The sequence below is a fragment of the Onthophagus taurus genome, chromosome 11, assembly GCF_036711975.1.
Source record: "Onthophagus taurus isolate NC chromosome 11, IU_Otau_3.0, whole genome shotgun sequence".
NCBI classification, from domain to species: Eukaryota; Metazoa; Arthropoda; class Insecta; order Coleoptera; family Scarabaeidae; genus Onthophagus; species Onthophagus taurus.
In genome coordinates, this window is record NC_091976.1 from 23,153,942 (window position 1) to 23,175,496 (window position 21,555).

General features: G+C 31.6%; 1 protein-coding gene across 2 annotated transcripts in view; it reads right to left on the reverse strand.

Moving 5' to 3' along the window:
* LOC111427763 (Activating transcription factor 3) overlaps window positions 1-21,555 on the reverse strand; it is a 59,462-nt gene that overhangs the window by 17,078 nt on the left and 20,829 nt on the right. The window lies entirely within an intron of this gene.

Consider the following 21,555-nt stretch of genomic DNA (forward strand, 5'->3'; position numbering starts at 1 on the left):
AAATTGGAAAAAGTTTTATTAAAAACAAGATTAGATCGTTATCTTTTACCTTGTTGAAAATCTATAAAATATTTACAATAACATTATGGAAAAATTAAAAATAAATTTAATATTTTCATTTTGATATTAAAAATGTATCAAAAAATCTTTTTATTTTTATTAAATCGTTTAATGTTATTAAAAGGTGCTAAAGATATTTAAAATTATTTCAAATGTTTAACAAACAATTATAGTTTCAAGTAGACATGACATGTGTAAACACAAATTATTAAAAATTATCTTCTTTATGCATTATTTAGAAAAAGACGATTCTGATCTTTTTGACTTATCAGAGCAAGATAAAGTAAAATAAAGTTTTAAGTTCATATTATAATAACTAGAACATTGAGCGTGCCACACCCATCGCCATATAAGTATTTAATATTTCTTGAAATACATCATTTTTCGTGTAAAATTAGTTTTATTGGTGTCATTGCAGGTTTGTTCCTGTAACAATTTCTAATTGACATGAGCGAATGTTCTCTCGAGTTTGAAACCAGTCAGAAACGGTTTGTCAGAGTTTTGCGAATAAAAGAAGAAATACAAAAAAGGAAATGTACAATATTTTTCATTTAGATCTACAAGAATAGTGAGAAGCCCAAAACTGAAGAAAAGTGCGGACGATTCTATGTGAATGATTATCTTATCAGAAGAGATAAAGTTTGTATTCTAAGAGTAAATATAAAAATATTGTAAAAGCTGTTCTTGGGATAAACGAGAAGATACAGGTGTAACAAGTAAACAGCTTTTGCAAAAAAAAATGTTATGCGAATATAATAGTCTTAATCTGAAACATATGCAAGAGAAAATGATACAAAAAAAATTTAATCATACAAAAGTGAAGGAACTCTAAGCTAAGGATGATATAGGAAACAAAAGTAAAGAAAAACATAGTCATAAAGTAGCTATAATTCGGGTAGTTCTTGAAAGATTTGTGGATTGCAAGATTACTTAGAACTAATGGTGGAACGGATATCCGGCTTTGACCGGATATTAAAAACCTATTACTTAGTACTCCACCATTCACAGGAATTAGTATCTCTTTTAGATGTTGGACACTGCAGATAATAATCAAGTTCAACCCCAATAGGACTTTTTTCATTGAATACAACTTTATTTATATCAGGTTTGTCATTAGCAATCTCATTGTAACAATCCCAATACGATATATAAAACCTCTTGTTGCAGTTTCGTCTAGTTTTCTTCTCTTCGCTTGTAATTCATCATCACATTTTTTATTAACAGAACTGTCTCTGTTATCATTAACTTGGATTATTAATTAATCTCTTTTTATTGCAAAAATCACTTTTAGTTCTTGAGAAATAAATTTTTGAAATAATCGTCAATTTTGTCCTCTTTCCAATGAACCTACCCGTTTTGAAAAATAACTTTTAGTTTTTGAGAAAACAATATTTGAAGTTTTGATGAAATGTTCGATGTTGCAATTTTCATCGATAACTTTAAAAATTCGCTATAAAATTAATTTCTTGAAGGATCCTAGTGAAAGTATCACCAATTATTAATTAAAGTGTCCTCTTTTTAATGCAAAAAGCCGTTTTGAAAAATCACTTTTAATTCTTGAGAAATAAATTTTTGAAATAATCGACAATTTTTTTCGAATTTTGCTATTTTCGCCGATTAAGATTTAAAAATTCGTATAAAATCCATTTCTTGGAATATGAGTATGAAAATTTCCCAAAGTGTTAATAAAAGTGTCCTCTTTCCAATGAACCTACCCGTTTTGAAAAATAACTTTTAGTTTTTGAGAAAACAATGTTTGAAGTTTTGATAAAATTTTCGATGTTGCAATTTTCATCGATAACTATCAAAATTCGCTATAAAATTAATTTCTTGAAGGATCCTTGTGGAAATATCGGCAATTATTAATTAAAATATCCTCTTTTTAAGCACCCTTCACACGATCAATATATATTGTCAATAAAATATTGTCAATATATGCAATAAATATTGACAAACTGTAATTGCCTCAGACTATCAATATTTATTGACAATCTACTTAGTTTTGCGTTGGCGGTCAAAGATGTCATATCGTTAAAAAGCTTGTGTAGCTATTATTTTAGCTTTAACAATAAAACGCCGGAAGCAAAAGAGAATATGGGCTAGGGAATGGCTTCTAAAGGGAGACACGTTTTCTCAAATAAATTTGTTGAATGAGGTTCGCGAATATGTGTCAATATATCAAATATTTTCGTTTTCGTCAAACCATGCCATCAATATTTTCAATATTGACAATATGTCAATCTTTCTACTCACACGTTCAATAATATTGTCAATACTCTGATATTGACAATATATATTGATCGTGTGAAGGGCGCTTTAGAGTTACTTCGTTAGTTAAATCAGCATCAAATAAGTAATGTTCCATCACTACTTACAACCTTAATGAGTTCATAATAAGATATGAAACGCTTCAAATCTTGAGATAGGCTGATAAGATCTTAATAATGCACGTTTTTGTTCAACAAATCGTTGCAACGTTAGTTATGTAAGGCACAAGATAAAGCAAAGTACTTCTATGTCTGGTAGTATAGAATAAATGGGAAGTCCATACTGATTTTGGCAATCTATAAGATTTCTGGTTCACTCCATTGAAAGTGAACTACTATTTTTCTGCAGATTTTTATCATTTATGACCAGCTGGTCATAAAGGTGGAAAGTGTGAGATACACAACGTATAGAATCAAATAGCGCTATACGCCTTGCACAAGCCATATTTTCTGCATTATCCCTATCTAATAGAAAAATGTTGTTTATGTTCCATTCACCCACAATTCGAGTAAGCTTTTCTAAAACGTAAACATTCCCAAAATAACTTTCAATCTTTGTGACTCCATTATGAAATGACTTGCCAAATTCAGTAGCGAGCACGACTTTGATGGATTTGTCCATTGATATCGGTCGTGTAACTTAACCATTCGCATTAAATTCATTACTGTTTGAGGACATTAGTGACGTCCGGACATATTTTTTAGACTTAAAACAGTACTTATAATTGGCGTTTGAATCTTAGACCTTGCTATTCTTGCCACAAGTACGTAAGAACTTGATTTCTATTTTGCTACAACATTTCTCATACCCACCTCATTATTATCTCGCTCACTTTCTCTTCTTGATTTGTCCAGTATGCATTATATAAAACTTAAATTCAGCCACAATAAGTTGACTACCATAAATCATGTAACAACCTCAATGCTATGAAATGGAGAAAACCGGGTAGCTCAGCTATCACTAAAATCAAGGAGACACATCCAGGTACAATGATAACAGGTACATACGAACTTCAATCCTATTTTGCCATTTTTGCAGTCTTTCCATGACTTCCAATTTTCCCATAACCACCTCATTGTTATCTCCTTCACTGCCTTCTTCTTTGCCAACGTATTTTACGATGAGTTAGTAGGTGGCTAAGTCATCTCAAGGTATTACCCCAACTAGCACAAGTTCCCTCAACTACTTCTGATTCTATTCATCATCTCTCCAATAATACTAGTAATCTAAAGCACATTTCTTTTCCTCGCAAACCCAAATTCCTCCTTCTGCTCCAAAAAGACTTCGACGACTCATACAAAACTTAAATTCATCCTCAATAGCGAGATGACTCCCATAAATCATGTAACAACCTCAACACTATGAAAAAGAGAAGTAAAATCAAGGAGATCAACTCCATCTCACCAGACGGCAGCACAGGAAAACACAAATATGTCGACACCTAACTTCTTGATAAAGGATGAATATATATCGCAAATCTAGCGAAAGGCCAAACAAAATATGGTTATATTATAAGCTAATAGCAATCAATTTTGTATATTTGAAGACATCGCGAACAACCTTGAAACAACTTATAGAATATAAGAAACGAGTAACAATGTATCAAAAAATAATAGACAAGACAATAACATAAATAATGAATCATCCTACTAACACTTATTAAAGTTTTAAAATAAGATTAGATCGTTATCTAATTAGATGAAACGATTTATTTTCCTTTAAGAAAAAGTCAACCCATAATCATTTATTTTCCTTAATCCGTCTTTAATTACAAGTTATGCAATTTTTTTCTCTACCCATTTAAGAAACAAACAGTCCTACTCTTTAAATACCGTTTCAAATTGCACGTCGGTGTTTCAAGGTTTGTCCTTCCTCAAAAGGACTTTAAATTAACGTTGTTTCTAGATCGCAATGTGTACGGTTCGTTTTTCACTCGTGCATTTCAATTTTGTTCGGCGTCTTTCAAACTGCGGATCGTTGTCGATAAGCATAAATGCGCATAAATACGAATAAATTGTAATGTAATTTCGTTGGGGTCGATTTCGTTGTACTTTTGGGATCGGCGCCAAAAAAAAAATAAATAAAATAAAACGTTTTCGTCTTCTCTTCGCCTTCGATAATTTCGACACACAGTTATAAAATAGGATTGTTGAAAGTGATTTATCGTTTGAATATGTTAATTAAATGGGATGATTATAGGTAATTATTGCTTGGAGATAATTGTTGTTGAATAAATACGATTAGAAAAACGTGAAGTTTGCTTAATTCTTAACCTAATTTATCAAGGTAAAAAATTTCATTTTGTTTATTCTAGTTTATCAAAATTAAATTCTTATCTACTCTTTATATCATTTTGGTCTTTTGCGATAAGACACAACCGAAGTATTATCGATAGTTTTTTTTAATAACTTTCTATAAATAAAATTGATTTCACATAACCAAAGTAATAAGAATGTCAATATCGTGGAACTACTTGCAAAAGAATAAATTCTTTGTTGTTATTTTCTACGTGTCCAACCACAAAGAAATTTCACACAAAAGATTTCTTCGATAAAACATTTTCTAACTTTCCACCTTATTAAAACTTCGTCGTTCATCACAATTAAAGTTTTTGTAATCAGCCAAAAAAAAAAACTTTAACAAATGAGCTGGCTTAATGTGTTCTTAGAATGAGAATAAAAAAAAATCTTAACTATCTTAAGTTTGTCTTATTTAAGATCAAATATTGTAGAATTAAAAAAAAGGCGTATGCAATAAAATAAATTCTTACTTAATTTGTTGGTTGACGTGAGAAGATGCACGTTACACAATCGAAAAACTAACTACAACTGAGGTAGAGCGAAAAGTAGTTTAAAGTTGAAATCTCGCGGTGTTCATATCAGGGAATCCCCACCAATAACTTTTATATTGTTGATTTTTTTGGCTCTGCAAAATTAAGATCGTTTATCATCTTTATCAAAATTAAGATGATAAACGTATAGATGAAATAACAATCGATTAAAATGAGATAACAACAGTATTTTTGATTTAGACATACCTGGAAAAACTTGTAACATCGATTATGATGCGTATTCATATTTTAAAACTAAAAAAATGAATCATTACGTAAAATCGTAAAAATTGAAGAATATTAATACGAAATTAAGTTTATATAAATAAATTAATGATTATGAAAATATAGAAGAACAAAATAAGTATTCTTATTGAATTAAATTAATCACATTAAAATTTGTAATAGTGTAGTGTCTAACATTACTCACAGATGTCACTACTATGCTATGATCAGAATCACTTAACAATATTGTGAATAGATAATAATTTGAGTTTTAGGTTGGGTTTAAAAAAGAAGTAGAAAATGTTCTAAGGGCTAAGGCTTGAAAGCAATGCACCAAACATTCCAAGGCAGCACTTGGTTAATTAATTGCTTGAGAAGGACACACTCAAGCTCTTCTAACTTATTAATATTGAAATTAGTTGATAACCGGTATTCAGAGTCTTGGGGAGTCTCCATATCGAAGATGTGTCATCTTCCATTACTCAAGGTAGGTGGAAATCTCTATTGAAAAGTGGAAGATATGAATCAATGTGGAGCTTTCCAAAAGAATTTCAAAACTATTAGTTTTAACACATTTAGATCCAATGTAACGATGCCTTTCTGATCACCTTAATATGTATGCAAGAAAAGTTTATTTAGCAGAAAAATAGGAAATACTTTTTTGCTCATATTGGGATACCTTACATAGAGTTGCATAGCCAAATTGAGCTTCGTCATAAAAGTCGTAAGAGTAATAATCATATTTGAGTGGATTGTTAGGATTTTTAAGTACTTTGTGTTGTGTAATCTAAACTTGTATAAAAAGTAAAGAACATTACAGGTTTCTGTAAATTTACTGGTCGAACTCCAAACTTTCTGCCAATGGTTAGACCCCCTAAATCTATCGTTGCCATAAAAACGCAGATCTCAGTACATCAAGAAGACAACATGTTTTCAATATGTTTAAACTTTAAAAAGAAAAGAAAACATAAGAAACAAATACAAAACTTAACCTCAACGTCAAAAATGGATAGATTTTTACAAATTAATGAGAACAAAAGTCTTCAGTTAAGATTGTACACCTTCAGTTTGCAAGGCAATTTTAAAAAATGTTCAGAATTTTACGCTCTTCAAATTTCTTGTTGTTAAGTCAATATTATTTTCAACAATTCTGTGCATCCTAATGAATCTATGTTATTACCCATCTCATTGGAATGCATACTGATGCAACTTCATAACCACTTTGTTACCTTTACTATAAACACAAAGAAATTGAAGGTATCTGCTCAATTATAAACTACTTTTAAACACATACTCTAGCATTTAAGTACAAGATTACCATATTACGACAGAATTTTCCGTTTGTACCATTCAACGTTTAATTCTTATCTTTTTTCAGTGTTCCCACAATATTGCAAATGCTTTTTGAAAATGTTTTGAAAAAGTGTCAGTATTACGCCGAACTATAATATTGGCCAACTTATTCGCAATGCAAGTAGTGGAATGGTGTTCCTTTAATAAATGTTTAATAATCTTAAACATAAAATTTTCAATTTAGTTCTTACTTCAATGCAACGAAATATGCTGGAATACGCTGAGACAGAGGAACCCAACCTCTATAGTGTAACACCCAGGTTTATGATAGTGTAAGAAAAAGAGTTCTGGACGCAATTTAATACAAGAATATTGTCGTACAAATAAATAAAAAAGATCTAGAATCAAGAATAATGACCTAGGGTTTCATCGAATTCAGTACAAGACTGGGAAATCCTTTTCAGATTATCTTTGAAGCACGTAAATTTGAAAATTGTCCCTGTATTTATCATATTTTCAGATTACAATGTTACAAGGGCTTATTTGTGATTTACTAGCTTTCGAAAGAATTGAAAATATCGAAATGCTGAATTTGATGTTATGGAGAATTATATTTCACTGTTCTAGTTGCAGCACATTTAGATTCAACAATGCTTTCTTAATCACCTCATGTAGAGAAATAGCTCTCTTCGTCGAATCAATCATGGGCTTAGTTGCAAAAAAAGTTGCAGTAATTCTCGGTTAATCGAAGCACAACGACTTTTTATCTTACCCAACCTCATCAAAATCATTTGCTTCGTCATAAGCAAAGCCTCTTCTTGTACAAAATTCGTACTTTGGAAAATTTGGCAAAACAAAATGCGTTTTGAAAATGCTGTTCGACAAACATAACAAAATTATTTTTGTTTTGACTTCGATTGGTCTCTTCAGCTAAGGAGATTTTTGGCAGAAAAGACAACAATACCTCTGACACCTTAAGACAAACGTGGTTGATGTGTAGACATCAATAAGGTTTCCTGCTACCCAGACTGGGAATGCGGTGAAAGAATCACTTGGCCAGATCACATCATCTGCCATTACCATAACAGCAGTAGTTAAACCAGAGGGGGTGGAGGTTGCTTTATCTGCTTGAACGGCGTAACTAGTTCTGGGGTTTACAATACTATATGTCTAAAGCTATCAAGCTTTGAAAGAACTAAATCTACATATTATTTCGTGAACTAATGTTTCATGCAAGTTTCTGAAATAATAATTTGTGTAGATTTGCGACATAGATTACATTAAGAAGTAACGACTTGTGGTCGTATTCCTGAGAATGGCAGAAATCATTACAACAAAGAGTTATAAATAAAAATAAATTAAAAATTAATCAAAGTAACCCAAATAAACAAAAAGAAAAAAAGGAATAAAATAACCATAAAAAAGTCCACCCAACTTTTTATATTAAATAATAAATGAGTTTCTTCTTTTCATAAAAAAAATCTTATATACACACACCCATGAAGAAAATAATAAACCTGAGAAGATAGAGAGAGAGAGGTTTTTGGCAGGGAACATTTATAACAACTCCGAGATGTCGTGCGCGAATGTTGCATTAACCGAAATTAAAGATCCCAGATAAGGTGTGTTTATACGAGCTGGGCGTAAACGCGGTTGAAAATTTTGCAGTCACACAGTTTCGAATTGCTTCTACTCGAAGAGGATTATGAAGAACGCGAAGTAGCAAAAAGGAGCGGCTTAGAAAGTGGACCGTTAAAAATAATTGGCGAAAATAAAAACCGTTTGAAGTCTGAACTAACTTCATAAACATATCAACAAAAGAAAACGCGTACAAAAGGAACCACTTTTTGGAAACGATGATTTATGAAGTGGTAACATTTTTCTTAATGGTTAGTTACCCAGCCAAAAACATAAAAGCTATGTGAAATAATTTAATTTATGATTATTATTTTTATTTATTTATTTATTTTAAAGAAGCGAAAAATGTTTCACAATTCAACACAGATCGGCTATGAATTAATTGCAAAGCGTGGAAACGCGGCCAGATGGTTGAAGAAATTGCGCAACACTTTTAACTTATGTTTACTGTCACAAGGATTATAGGATAACCGACGCATTTATTATAAACTCGAAAAGAAAAAAAATATTTTCGCTTTTAAGTAGATCGAAACTTTGAACTCGACTTCTATAATCGCATTTTTTCTTCAAATCCGTTCTCTCGGGCGAATTTGTGCTAATGTTCATGGTAATGTGTCCCATTTATTTTGACATCTCAATGAATTGAAATCAATTTAACTTAGTTATACCGGAGACTTTTTTACATCATGAACACGTTTCTAATCTATTCAATTAAATCATTTGCATTTTACAACAATTTGTTGAGATTTTTTTTAGATATGTTAATCAAGATCATTTTGGGAGTTTTATTAAGCAGCAAGAAAAATCTATGTTAATCACTTTTATAACAACCTTTAAAACATGAATATGGAAAATCAGAAATAGTTTAGTGTAAAATGAATAATGAAGAACATGTTGATAACTTCAAAGAATATTAATACAAGCTTGTTTACAAAGTAAATATTCCTAGTGACATGTCAAGCGACATGAGGTTTACTCATCACCTCTGAGAATTATTAATGATTTTTTTTAACACTGTTTTCGTAAGAAACAAATTGCTTCAATACGGACAACATATTAGGTATTAAATGCTTTTAATAATGATATCTGTAAAGATAAGGTTTGCCGTTACATCACAGGAGTTCGCTAAGTAGCAAAAAGCTTAAGTAGAATGGCGATCCGGAGATTAGCACATGCAAAACTCCGTAAGTAAAGGTCGAGGTTTGATATTCTCAATTACAGCTCTTGCTTTCTCCCATATCCTAGAGTCATCGAGTTGAGCAGAGCAAGTGGAAAAAGGACATTAACACAGAAATTTAAAAAAAATTGAAGTAAAAACAAATCTTTTTTCTGTAGTCGATACTAATACGAAAAACTTATTTTTATAGATATTAGCCCATACATGCTTATAGGAACTATGCCTGCAAATTGGAAAAAAAATGGATGAATACAGTTATTGAAGAGTCACAAGTCCACGAAACAGGAAAATATTTTTTGAATCTTTGGGCAAGAGTATGATCCTCAAATTTCAAACTACCAGTGCATAATGCTTAAGGGAGCGATCACTGAACCAAATTGAGCAACGTTATTGTTAAAATTTGTAGTACTTTCTTTCTTAACATGAAAACTATCCCTAATAATTATCAAGACGCTTGGGACTTATTGCTAAATGTGCTAATAACCCAGTAAGCGGTCCCAGCAATCTCACAACGATACTAAACCTAGACCAATTTAATTAAGGCATGACTTTGCAGAAAAAGCTGAAGAAGTTCAACTTGTACTATGTGTGTACTTGACTATCCTTGTACCTGCTTTACTTATGTGAATAGCCGAAAAAAAAGACGTAATCATAGTAATGGTCGCTGATGCTACGGCATTACTTATCACTGGATTGACAGTACAGAAGAAATTACTAAGTAAATTTCACGTGTTGTAAATATGCTATTACCATATCGAGTGCGTCATAACAGAAAGGCGTATGAAGCAAATTGTAAATCGTTTAATACGCCCTTCTGTTATGATGCACTCGATATTTAGGCATGACTTTGCAGAAAAAGGGTGATAGAAGGAACACGTGAAGAAAAACGTAAAGAATTCGACTTCAAAGTGTAACAACTGTATCAAAATAAATTAATAATTTGTAATTAATTATAAATTAATTATGTACAACCACATCCTTAATCGATTTAGGTCATAGTATTCATCAACTGTAGAAATTCACAAGTGTCAAGACTAATCAGATGTCAAAATAGGATGTTTACCCTCTAATAGTAATTTGTCTGAGAAGCCCAACGTAAATTATTACTCTTAGCAAGGCTGTGTAATTCAAAGTGAGAGATCAAAACAAGAAAAAAGGTTACAAAGTTTAGTGGCATTCCTATCTTTCCTACTAAACGCAACATTGCAATTAGCCACATTTATAACAGCTTCCTTACAGTCCATCAGCATAGTAAAGACATGTTCAATAACGACAACCTTAAAAGTTCAGAACTTTCTAGGTGGAGATCTATTCCATTACATAACATTACATAGATTAGATATCGGGTAGACGGACCAACCAACCTTGCACCGCGACCTGAGAGCGGCCTGGCTGTCTGAGAAAATTCGTACTGTCATGTTCTTCACACCTCTCTCAAGAAGGATTTTAGCACCTATGTGAATAGCAAATACTTCCGCCTGGAATACAGTACAGTACGTACCTAGGCTGTAAGCTTGCTTAATTCGAGGTGTCTGGCAGTATACTCCTGCTCCGACCCCTTCCGGCGTTTTTGATCCATCTGTGAACATGCAAATATTTGCCTGAACCAGAGAATTTTCATTTTAGATCCAGGACTGCCGCTCAGGCAGTACAATCTGGTATCGAGCATTAATCTCTGCTTATATCTTATTATCAGTGCTTATAATGTTTTCCGCAGCCCATTGGTAGGACATGTCGGAACAGTTTTGAACATATTGCTTAAATCTGTAAATGGTTGTTCTAGCCACTTTCTCTATATGCAAACGCAGAGGAGAGAGGCCAAGCAGAACCTCCATTGCTAGAGTTACAACTACTCGTTGAATTCGTAAAAGTTTACTGATAACTAAAGTCTGTCGGACTTTCCTATACCAGGCTGCTGCTCCGTATGTGATCATAGGTCTAACCACAGTTACATAGAGCCAGTAAAGTCTTTCAGGGGTAAGGCCCCATTCTTTTCCCCATTAAGATGTGTTCAAACTTCATGTTATGAAAAACTTGTTCGTTTATGGAAATAACCGAAGATAGTACAACATTTCGATAAATACCTCAAGCTGCCCAGATTAGGATCTTAGTCCTTGAGCATTCAGATGACTGCAAAAATCCTTTTTTTTGCAATCTAATGCTAATAATTTATTAATAATTATCTATGCTGATAATTTGAAGCATAGTGGTTTGCAGAGATACACACACTCTGTATTTATTATCTCTCATTTGGCGAAAGTTCACCAAATGACAAACTCAATTTTTTGTGCTTAACTTTAGATGTTATAAGAAAATTGTTCCGTTTCTTTAGGTGAAAGTGTTTCGAAAATCCCGCAAGATTTTTTGATAATAGAATATCGCACAATCTTTAATAAATTAAGCTACCCTGGAAGAACATATTTTTGTATGTTGAAATCCTTTATGGTAGAGATTCAGAAATAAACGAAAGCGAGGAAGAATTTATTAATTTCTGAGAAATGTAGTTTACATAATCTGTTTATATATAGAATACATTTTTAAAAGTATTTTTGAAGATTTTTTATTCGCTGCAACCTTCATTGTGGTTTCATAGGAAAAATTTGGACTTTTTTATATCACGCATTATTAAAATGCAGGAGTTCTCTAAACAGTATTATCCAGAGGATTAATCTATTATAAATCTTTATATATGTTGTGTCTCATAGTATTTAAAAATACAATCGATTCATTTAAGAAAAGTGCCAAAGAATTGAAGGGCATTGCGAATTTCAAAGGGAAATGAGAGGGAAGTGAGAGGAACCGAAAAGAAATGAGATTGGATTAAAATAGTTGATGAGAAATGAGATGAAATTAGTGAAATGAAGGAAATTTAAAGTTAGTGAGAGGTATTGAAAGGGGGAAATGATTTCTTTCCAATTTCTATTCACAATCAATTATCAAAATTTAGTTTTGTTGAGAATTTTTTTCGAAAAAAGTTTTGTCTTAGAACATTTTTAACGTTATCGATCTACAAAAAGAAATAAAACTGATTATGGGCGGTAATAAACCGTCGTCGACGAGGGAATCATAAACTTTTTAATGGAGAAAATGGAGCCGACAACTGCCAAGTGAAGGCTTGGGTGCGTGCATGACCCATTTTATTTGCATGATAAAAAAGGTACCGCACGTGGACAATAATGCTAAATCAAAAACAATTAAAAAGATCAACAAAAAACATTACGAAATTAGGTCCTCGCCAAAGAAACGAACGGTTTTAATAAAAACGTTTTTCGTGTACTTTTTGTGCCTTAACCTAAGTACTTATTGTTGTTGTGGGTGGATCTCGTTTTGGTATAAAGAGAAAGTTTTTTTCTCAACTTAACTCCTTCTTTTCGTTTCGATCCGTTTCGTTTCGTATTCCTTTTTGGGTTGAACACGTTTTTAATCTAAACATTACACTTCAACGTTAACGTATGCTTTTAAAGTCGCAATTTGAATTTTTTAACTCACACTTGACATTTAAAAAATTTTTTTCGCATATTTTTCCTTTCAATTTCGTCATAACGAGTCGGTTTTAAAATAATTACTTTCAGCAATTAACGTTTTAAATTCGTTTCGAAAACTATACGAAACATAAAAAATAATAACATTTTAAGATAAGTTAAAAAAGTTAATGTTTATTTGATGAACGGGTTTAACCTTGAATCCCAAAAACGTTTTTATTTGTTTTTAAATTTTTTCCATTTTTATTTTGGACAAAGTTTCAAGGTTAACGTTTATCTCTTAATAGTTATCGATTAGGATCATTTAATTCTGACACCTTTTTCTGTATTTAACAATTTGCGTGTTTAAAAAGTTTTTAATCAACATTTTTGTGTATTTTGACCTAAATTTCAAACGGAACTAGAAACTTTTACAGATCTAATTGAGCAATTTAACTTTTGGCCAAACTAAAACACTGTTGCCGTTTGTTAAATTAATTAAGGTTTTAGTTTCTATCGTGTTGTGGCCATTACAACCAATTTAACACACCCGGTGGGTGCAAAAATTCTTTTGTTAGCTTTCGTATCGACCTGGTAGGCGTGTCAGAAAATCGGTGAATATTTTCCAGGACGTTCAATTTAGGTTAATAACCTTGGCAACTAATAATCAAAAAAAGTTTTTGGCAATTTTAACATTTTTTAGTTCGTTGACTTATTTAAAAAAAAAATAAAATAAAGCCGGATGCCCTCATAAAGTTAACGATTAGTATATCTTTAAATTAATTCGTTACGAACCTTAATTAGTTTGTTTATCAAACCAAATACAACAAGGGAATTGAACGTCGTCAGATATACCTAAAGATTTTTTTGTTTTCGCGTAACATTTTAAGATTCAAATTAAAGAAACAAAGAGGTACATTAACATAGGTAATAGGGTCAATGCTATTATAGATCAAGGATAAATTATTGTGCAATAATAACAACAACAACAAGAAGTAACACACGTGGATAACACGCTTACTAATTTCGATATAAATCTTGTGATTTATAAAGATTTAAAACAAAACAATTTCTTTAAAAATTGCCCTTGACACTTTTAAAAATCATAGAAAAAAGTAAGGGATTGTCCCAAAACAAAATTAGTAATTAATTTCTTTATAAAAAGAAATTGTCGAGTGTGATAAATTGCCCAACAGGATAAATGGTTCATTGTTTATTAGGACTTTTCAATGGGAGGTGCGTTTTGACCTAGTTTCAGGACTTGTAATTTAATTTAATTTCGATGTGGGTTTAAAATACAGTTAACAAAATATTATAATTTAAAAAGACATAAAGACAATAAATCTGAAAATCTCCACTTCAAGGTTTATGATAAAGAGGATTCGGTTTTAAAATCTTGAAATATTTTTTAAGCCCGTCACAATATGTAAATAAGATTTCTTTTTTATCTCTGTAATCGTAGATTATAATCAGATGTAATTAATCAACAATAATAAGAAGGCTTAATAAGAAAACCTTCTAACTCTTCTTTTGGTCACAGTAAAGATTTTGATTCCATCTTTTTTTTTATTACAATGTAACTCACGTTCAGCATAACTAATAATATTAAATTAATTCGAATATAAAAGTTTGATGCTAAAATTGATAGATAAGAATAGTTGAGTAGTAATGCATATAAAATCATTTTGAACTTCTTAGAAGCTTTTTTGTGAATGATGTAAATAAGCTTAGATATAATAAGATCTATTAGGCTGAGGATGTAAATTAGAAATTCATAAACATTTAGCAAGAGAAGTTATAAGAAAGTTGTTGCTCATGATAATGTTGAATATTTCCCAATATTTGTGACAAATATTAATTCCTCAAACATTTAGTTTGCCACAATTAAAGAATGTTACTTCGTGACATAAAGCTCTCTAACTTTTATTTGAGACAAACAAGAATAGTATTTTTGAATTTTGACATCAGATACCACAATCTCCCTAGATTTCCAGTAAGGCATATAAAAATAGCCCAGAATAACTAAAAAGGATACTGACGGCGATCTGTTTAATGTTGGCGGTATCTCGTTTTATGACCGTGATTTAAAATCCGCCATCTTACCGTGAGGAACCATAGGTGTGATGAACGCAAAATGAATGAGAGAAACAACTTAAACAGAGATAACTTAATTTTGCATCCTCGCAGCTATATTGCGTCAGATTTGGCGGAATCCCGCTAGTGGCACTTCTGGTTATTCTGTGGTATTGGTAAAGAAAACGAGCAACTGCATAAACGTGTTCGTCCACTAAAATTGCGAAAATCTTGTAGTAAATCGTTGAAAAAAATGGACATCACAACAAATAATACAGTTTTTGGAAACATAGAAAGATTGCCGTGATGTTTCCTTCTTGTTAATCTTGGAGTGACCATAACTCACTGGCATATGTTAATATTGGAATTGCCACCCAGTTATATATACACTTTCAATTTTATCTTTTTATCTATCTTACTCTTCCCAAAAATTGCTCTGTTTAGAGTATGATGTACGTTATTTGTTTTCGTTATTCTTGCATTTATATCTAAATCTATCCTTCCACATCTTGTGTATTTGATGAACCTAGGTAATTTCTACGTGCAATCCACGATCGAACCCAACAGCTATGTTTTCGTTTCTTTTTTGTTAATAATATGTGGAGTTCCAAGGTGCACATTTCCATTACCACATTGATGCCAGGACGAAGTACATTTATCACATTTATGTGGAAATAAGTTCTGGCGCCAGCTAATTAGCTTCTTATTGGTGCTAGTAATCCATGCATGTGGAAACTTAGCTTAATATCCAGATGAGTTGCGATTGTTCAATTCTTGCCGTATTAAAAGAAAAACAAAATTACAGAAAGATGCAATTTAGTAACCTTCCAAAGTGCAACAAAATGATCATATCAATAATTTGGAAACATGAAACGTCAAAACGTTTATGAATCTTAGTTAATATTGAGTACATAAAATTAGTAGAAAGGGTAGACGACAGATCGTAACGCAATTGAAGAAATTGTAACAGCGTTTTTAAAATCGCACAGATTGAAGGGATGAGAAACTTGACTATCAAACCATGTCTTACAAACCATAATAGGAAATCACGTAAATCTTGTTGTTTTTTGACGGTAAATAGCAAATCTTGATTTTTGGATATCAATGTTTACAGACAAACATAAGATTGTGTCCTGACGCAAATATTAATGAAGCCCTTTTGATATCTTATAAAATATTAACAATAATAAAAAATCTTTCGATCAAGAAATTTCAGGATTCAAGAAGAAAATAAAAACAAAGACAAAGAACTACCATTTTTTGAAGATGTATGGTAGAAGCTTCCCATTGATGTGTTATGTGTTAATACCTTTCTTGTTTTTATTCTCCTTTCTAGATCTTCTAGTTACTATATGGTACATGAAACTATCTACTTCTACTAAAAGTGTAGTAGAAGTACTATGAACGCATTGCAAAGCTTCTGGTATACGTATAGAAGATGCTTCTGGTTGAAAGTATAAGCATGGCAGAAGTTACCTGTCTTCAAAGACAGGTGAGGTTAAAGTTTCTGGTGTAAACATAATTGAAGCTGAAGCTGGAGATGTACAACATAAGCTATTCTATCCGATATAAGATAACTCTGATTAAATATGATGTTTTGCAGTTACTACCACATTGTGATATGCAAAATATCTAGTAGAAGCACCATATAATAATACCAATATTTCTGATTTTCTTTTATCGACTTAAGAATTATATTGATACAGATGAAAATTGATACTGTTTTCATATGGTGCCAGACCTCGTGGATTCTTCTAGCTGTTTTGTGTAGCTATAGCCCCTACTTTTTTTTCCATCTGCCGCGCAGGAATGACTTGGGTTGCCCAGGTTGCACCACTGGAAGGTTGGAGAGAGGATAGTTCATGCACAATATTGAAAAATTACGTGCTTCATGCATTGATGATTTTTGGCATTAGAACAACAATCGTTCATTTTTGCGAATAGAGCATTTTAAGAACAAGAAACGAATGAGAGTTTTTACGCTAGATTTCTCGACAGTTGGATCACTTTATTGCAGATTCTGTTTAACAAAGAAAATCATAGAATCTATGCGGAGCTCTAAAATGCAACAGTATATTTTGTATTAACCCAACAATTTTTGGTTTTCCAAAAGTCCAAAAAGACGAATGCGATCTCTGCATCTCTGCAAAGTACGCTATATGTCAAGAGTTATACATATATTTTTGATTCCATTCAATAAAATTGATCAATATTTATCATAACTGCACTACATGACAACTACCTACTCATTCGTGAGTTTAATCAAAACTTTTCCAAGAACATTGGAAACTATGTCAGTCAATTTTTGTAGCATCGCAACTCCTTCTTCATTTATCATAGCAAACAACTTCAATTCCATAACTGATCTCATCTTTGGCATAAGCAATAGAAAGTTCTCTTCATCACGTCTGTTAATGTCTGAATATGGATATCAACGTCATCATTCGTTTAATTGAAGAAAAGAGACGACTAGAACTTACGGGAGGAAGTTATGAACTCAAAAATGTTCTTTTTTGTCCGACTTTGTAAATTACCGCCTATCTCATTACTGCTTATAATAAAAAGGTTTTGAAAAATATGGTGTTGCAGAAAGAAACTGCTTGAATATTAATTAGGCATGACCATATGGAAGCCCTTAGTGGTGCAGATTTCCAATTTGCAAACTACAGGTTACAAAAATATAACAATCCACCCTAGCAATTTTTGAGGTTCAGGTGGCATTTGATTCTTACTGCACTATACTGAACGAGATAAGTTATAGATCGCCGCTCAAAAGACTTTCTTCCAGGATATTCTGAAGAAGATATTCTCATTTCCAGTTTATTTCAATATTTCTTGCGATGATATTTAGAATTGATGTTTAGGACCTCACGCCCTTGATGACCGCTTATTTACAACAACTTATCTTATTTTTTCTTTCACACTTTTCCCTACTAAGAACTACCTCAGATTTGTCTTGGATCGAAATGTTAAATTCTCCGTTCGCAGCATTAACATAAAAATGAAAGTCAAAAACTGAATTAATCACTTTCACTCATTGTTAATTCGACGGCTTAATTGTCTCGCCCATATAAATAAATATGTCAATAATAACTCAAGAAACTACATCAACCAAAATACTACATTGTGATGCAGAAGTTAAAGAACATGTGGAATCATTTCAACTACTATAGTACATCATTATTGGGAGTGTAAAATAACGATACATTATTTTGATCCGGATGATAGTATTTCCAATTTTAATTATTTTTCTCCTGAGATGAGGTTGATTATTTTTGTGTATTCAAGATCCAATCTCTTTAAACAAATTTCTATTAAATGTTTAGCTTCTCATAAATATTATTTGCCATCAGGTAAGTAACATGCTGTTTGTTTTATATATTTTTTTAAGTATGTACAAGAATGAAAAAAGAAATCAATTAAAAAATTAATAAAAATGTTTTAACCCGCATATTTTGTTTAATTTATCTAAAGACATTAATCTTAATTAATGTACAAATTTAAGTCGAAAATGATTAAAGTTAATTCCTTCTTTGTTGATTCTTTTTTAAATTTGAAATTGTCGAAAGTATTTTATATGAATTAAAAAAAAAGTGAGTTTTATTAATTTTCGTGGAAAGAATGAAACACGTCGTGTTGGTTTGGAGAGGAGGGTAATTGTAGATGGAATTGTCGGTGTCGTTAAAATGGAATAGACTCGAAACGTAGTTGGTTGACGAGTAATAAAATATTTTAACGACGTCGAAACCCACTTTGCTAAAACCGTTCGGGTTTCCTCTACCATTTATTATAAGAACCGCGCTGCGGCCTTCATTATCTTTGTGTCAAGTAATTAACCAATTATCACTACTGGTTGCTTTACTATGTACGTGTCGTTTCGAATATAATAAATACCTTAAGGAATTTACTATTGTTATTAAATTTACTGTTATAGATCATAACAATAAAATTCTTTTTCTTAAATCTAGTCATTAAGTTTAATGAGAATTTGACAATATTTTTTGGAGATAAAAATAACAAATTATCTACCAAATTTTTTTTGTTTACTCTCAATTTATCAAAAAGCTTAATTACAGCCAGAAAAGTTCACAGAAGCCGACACGGTTTGTTTGAAATAAAAACGATAGTGAGTTTATAACCGAACGATACCATTTCACCCAGAATTTTATTGCCGTTTTAATTTGTTTTTATAAATGGAATTTTTTGGCGCCATACAAATTCCAATTCGATTTTTGTTATAATTTTATTTAAACTTATATCTAAACCGTTGACGATTTTCTTCATCATGTTTAGATTTCAAGTGTCATAACTCAAACTTAAAGGCTTTATTTTTAGCCTGATCGTCCAGATGTTGATCTCGCAAGTAAAACCGTTCCAATTCTCTTTTTCGAGGTTAACTATAATAAATTTACCATAACACAATTTCGTTTTCCGCCGTTTAATCTCTAAATACCGTCCTTCTGCTTAAAAAGGCACCTTGGACACATCGTTTTCTTTCTTCTTCATCCTCTCAATCCTTTCTAGAGAAGGAAAGATTAATTATTCCATTTAGCTTCCAGGCGAATTAAAAGAACTGTTTAAAATTCTTATTGACCGTTTCGTTCGTTCGATAGGACAAAGAACGTGACTGTAAAGTTTACAGAACCACACAGACGGGTTCGTTGTTGTTGATTTTGCTCTGTTCGGATGTGGTGTGGAGGATATGTTAAAAAGTTTATCAACTAATTTTAAATTCCAAGGTCACGATTATTTGGCAACACGGTTGAGTATTTGGTAGCTATAAGAAAAACTATTTGGAATTTCATTTTTAACTAATATTGATGAGTTCGATTTGTAATTACCGCGAATAAAACGCAAAAAAATAAACCCATTTCACAGTTAACCAACCTTAGAATACGTTTACAACCGAGAAACGGCCTTGTACGAAACGCCTTTTGTTGTATAATTTTTACGGCCATAATAAAATTGTTGTGTTTAAGTTTTTTTTCCTCTAATCTGAAGGACGCTGAATAAAGAAGTAATAAAAAAAAACGATTTTCTAAATGATAGTTTTAAAACAATCATTTCTTCATTTTCCCCGGGAGTAATAAATTTACGTTTCGCTTCAATTACGTTGGCCGTTGCACTATAATCTATCTTTGGAATAGGAGCGTTAGAACAATCTTTCAACTGGTCTAATTAAATATGAAATATTTCAGTTTCGTTGGGGATAAATCATTCTGGAAAATAGAACTGTTATTGCTTTAGTAGCTTATTAATTGCTGCTGTGTATAACATTGTGTGTAAAGTGAAAATGTGTTAAATAGATTTGTTTGTTTTGAATTGATAATAAAGAGAAAACCACCAAACGTGACCAATTTAATTTATTTATGCGTCTGTTACGATTTTGTCACATCTTATCATGGATTTATTTATTTATCTATTCCTGGTTGCATATTTGTGGGCGTAATCATCAAGTTTTTGTTTGTAATTTTGTGGTTTCCACAACAAAAAGCTTTTTTATTCAACGAATTATTATTTGCACTAATTTTTTACTAAAAAAATTAATTAAAAAACATATCTGATTAGTTAAACGATAATTAACACCTTGATTTTACCACAAGAATCAATTCATTAATCTCCATACCTGTCTGAAAAGGCCATCAAGGTAATACATAGTCATCAAATTCAATTAAGCTCGCCGTTCAAAGTGGTCATACGACGTTGCACATTTTCAACTCAATCTCCCGAGGAGGTCGTAACGGATGATCATTTTTTTTTCCGTAACTTAGATGCGATAACCATCCGTTGTACCTACATAGGTAATGTAATCACCATTAAATTACAAAAGCAAGAAGCATAAGAAATTACCCGCGTTAATGAATTGATAATGATCGCGTAAAAGTAAACATCTAAATCCTTCAGGTTTCGAAATTCGTTAAAAAAAATGTGTTTTTTGATTAATTGTTTACGTTGTGTCCTTGAATGTTCATGTTGTCACTTTGTAACAGCCAGTTTTTTTTTTACGGATGGTAGATTTCTATGCAAATCACGACACACTTTCGAAGAATCGTTATCGCCACAATGTGACAATGGTATGGTTTTTTCGTGTTGTGTTCAGTAAACTCTTCGAATTTGCGCCACGTGTTCAAAGAACAATAGAGGGATAATTATTAAACTGTAGCAATGTGTAATTATTTCAAGATGAGTAAAATTGGTATAGAGGAATTTCTCAAGACTGATTAAAATAACATCTTAATTTATGAAGTTATTGTTTTTGTGATTAATTTTTGGATAAAAATCAGATAGAAAAGTAAATAAGACATCTATAAGTTGGGAAATAACCAATAAAAATGAAAAATCACAAAAATAATCTCATTAGAAGTTAAAATTGCCATCGCATAAAACACACGACAACCAAAAGGTTTCTCTCATCACAGAGATGAAAAACCTTTGAACAATTAGTGGCTAATCTTTGATAGTCGCCTAAAAACGAAAACATCAGAGAAAAATGTGGGGTGCAGGACATAGTCCATATTGGCAGAATGGCA